General features: G+C 36.0%; 1 long non-coding RNA gene across 1 annotated transcript; it reads left to right on the forward strand.

The window, feature by feature from the left end:
• The first annotated feature begins 1,253 nt into the window (after nucleotides 1-1,253).
• LOC102591648 (uncharacterized) lies at nucleotides 1,254-3,070 on the forward strand. The gene is made up of 3 exons (XR_368718.2): nucleotides 1,254-1,686; nucleotides 1,986-2,156; nucleotides 2,441-3,070. It is a non-coding gene; the product is annotated as an uncharacterized lncRNA (long non-coding RNA).
• Nucleotides 3,071-3,372: the final 302 nt, after the last annotated feature.

Here is a 3,372-nt window from a genome sequence, read left to right on the forward strand (position 1 = left end):
ATTTTGCATATCTTATTTGTGTAGCACCGTGCATCTCTCCGGACTACTTTTCATATTTAATTTGTGTAGTACCGTGGATTTTTCCGAACTATTTTCTCATAACTGAGTTGCATAGCATCATGTTTCTTTTTAGTGACTTCTCAAATTTGATTTGCATAGTTCCATTCGTCTTTCCGGTGACTCCTCAAATTTGATTTGCGTAGGGTTGTGCCATCATTCCAACCTACCCGTATAGTTTTTCTTTTTCAGCAGGGTCGTGCCATCATTCCGACCCTACCCATATTATTTCTCTTTTTCAATGGAGTCGTTCCATCAATTCGATCTATCCTATATAATTTCTTTTTCTAGTTGGGTCGTGACATCATTCCGACCCTATTCATATAATTTTATTTCTTAGATTGTGACCACTTTTAGCCATCAAATCTAATACTCTAGCATATAAGCATGTTCCGGTCAGTTTTTTGGTGACTTGTTTAATATCGACTCGTCTATTGATTCCAACATGCATCCACATACTTTATACTAGATTTTGAGCACTTACAACAACCACTGCATTGTGAAGAAGTCTATATGGAGCAACCACCTAATTTTGTTGCTCAGGGGGAGTTTAGTAGCCTTGTATGTTGATTACGTAAGACACTCTATGGTCTGAAACAGTCTTTGCAAGCTTGGTTTGGGAAGTTCTAACACTGTAATTTTATCACTCCATGTCAGTATTTCATGAGAAGACCAAGCACATTGAGATTGATTGTCAATTTTGTGAAGTCGAGTGATCAACTTGCAGATATCTCACCAAGCCCCTCATCGGCCCTCGTATTAATTACATTTGTAACAAGCTAGGTACATGAATTGTATGCACTAGCTTGAGGGGGAGTGTTAGAATATGAATAGGTTTATACAATCCTATTAGAATAGGAATAGGTTTATACAATCCTATTAGAACAAGAATAGGTTTATACAATTCTATTAGAATAGGAATAGTAATAGAAATAGAAATACTAAATAGTACCCTACTTGGTAAAAGATTGTATTCTAGGGTCTATAAATAGGGTCTCAATGTAATAATGTAAACAACAACAATTCTAATAGGCCCGTCTCACCCATCTCACCCGATGTAGGCCTAAGACCTAATTTAACATGGTATCAGGACCCGTCTCACCCGATGTTGGGGCCCCCAAAATCAAAATTGCCCACGACACCAGATGCTAAGCACTGGGGGTGAGGTGGGGTGTTAAAGAATGACAAAAGTCCCACATCGGTGGTTAATGAGATGGGTGGACTCCTTATAAGGCTTGGACAATCCTCCTCCCTTTGAGCCAGCTTTTGGAGTGTGAGTTAAGCCTAAGACCTAATTTAACAAGAACTACAAGAGGAAGAGAGGAGATATTTCAATATGACAATTTATAAATAAAAAAAAATGCTTGGCCTATTATGTAGGAGGCTTGCTAGGCTCTCAATCACTTTCATCAATTTTTTAGACAATTTCTTATGTCATATGTTAATTTTATTTGTTCAATTCACTTTTGGAAAATGAGGCAGATCTGCAGAACAAAAGACAATTCACGAGTGGCTTACCGTAACTTCTTCTAGGAATGCAAAATGGTGGTGTTCGACATTTTACATTATTACAGCTATGGTTGGAACCAGTGTCCTCAATCTTCCTTATTCTATGTCTCACCTTGGATGGTACGTGTTAGCAGTGGCGGAGCCACATACAATTGAGGGGTGTCGACCGACACCCCTTCGTCGGAAAATTATAATTGCGCTAGATAAAAATATATTTTTTATGTATAGATATTACATATTTGACACTCCTCGACTTCTACACAATTTAACTTCTTTATATTTTGACACTCCTTTGTTGAAATTTTGGTTCCGCCATTGCGTGTTAGTTTATAGAGATTTATATGTCCATAGAAAATAGAGTGTAACTTGGGGCTTCTGTTATGAAAAAATCATTTATTTTGGATGTAAATCAATTTTAGGGACCTGGCGTGCTGTAACGGTGCTGGTGAATATCTTGGATTATAACTTTGTACACTTTATGTCAAATGATTGAGATGCACAAAATGGCCCCAGTAAAACGCTTCTATATATATCATGAGTTGGGCAGTATGCTTTTGGAAAAAGCTTGGGATATGGTGGTGCCCCAACAGGTAATTGTGGAAGTTGGCGTTGACATTGTTTACTTGACGACCGGGTAAAATCACTCAAGAAGGTCCATTATTTAGTGTGCATACAAGATTGCACAAATATGAAACTTAAACACTTATCATGATCTTTGCCTCTAACTATTTTGTGCTCTCTCATTTTTCCAACTTAGATTCTCTCATGTCCTTAAGGTATCCAAAATTATTAGTACTACTATTTATTTTCCTTACTGCCCATTAATATTTAAGTCGAGTCTTTCTGACTATTGTATATGTGACAATTAATGTAGTTACTCTGCAATTGGCTGAGGGGATTCAACTAAGCGTGGAGCTAGATGTGGACTATAGCTACTCCGCTAAAATCAATTTGGGAGTCATTTTTGACTTTTTCACATTGAGAGATGTGGATTTTGCTTACGGTGGTTATAATGTGGTGTAGGAGATTCAAGCTACAATTCTTTCAATGACATAGTAGCCTTCCAAAGGACCCATGTGGAGGTGGTTACGGTGGTTAGAATGTTGCTTGAGTACTTGAGCTTCAGTTCATCCTTCTAATCAAGTTGCTCTGCACAAGTTCTACTTCTGAAATTAGAAAAATTGGTATAATATATTTACTTATAAAATCTATAAATACAAATTATGTTGTAAAATTAAAAATAATTGAAGTTGAAGACTTTGTTGCTGGAAAAGTGTAAAGGAAATATTATGCTCTAGCAAGGTATTTGACGCCGGAAAAGGCCAAGAGGATCTATTTTTTAATGCTAAGCAAATTTGAAAACAGAAATTATATGTACTTGATAAGACAGGTCAAGGAAAGGTACAAGCAAAAAAATAGATGTGGAAGAAAACAATATGCTTATAAGAAGAGTGAAGCGTAATATTGAATTACATGTACTAATTCTACATGTAGGCAATAGGAACTAGGCCAGTACTTTTTCATTATCTTTGTGTAATCTTGAAACTATATATATATATATATATATTAATTATATATGTGAATATACTTGGTTTGTGTAAGGTTTAAAATTGACTTGAATGCCTGCGTGGCACGAGAGGATAAATTTTACCAATTCACAGAATGGACCTGTTAATTGAGGGATGATAATGTCGAGCTACATTAATGGACCTGTTAATTGCCTGTGGTATAGCTACATTATCAGTTTTTTTTTGTATGAATATTGGTTTCTCTTGAATAGGTTTTTGATGGGCATAAATCATAATG

This window comes from Solanum tuberosum, unplaced genomic scaffold (assembly GCF_000226075.1).
Source record: "Solanum tuberosum cultivar DM 1-3 516 R44 unplaced genomic scaffold, SolTub_3.0 scf00511, whole genome shotgun sequence".
NCBI lineage: Eukaryota > Viridiplantae > Streptophyta > Magnoliopsida > Solanales > Solanaceae > Solanum > Solanum tuberosum.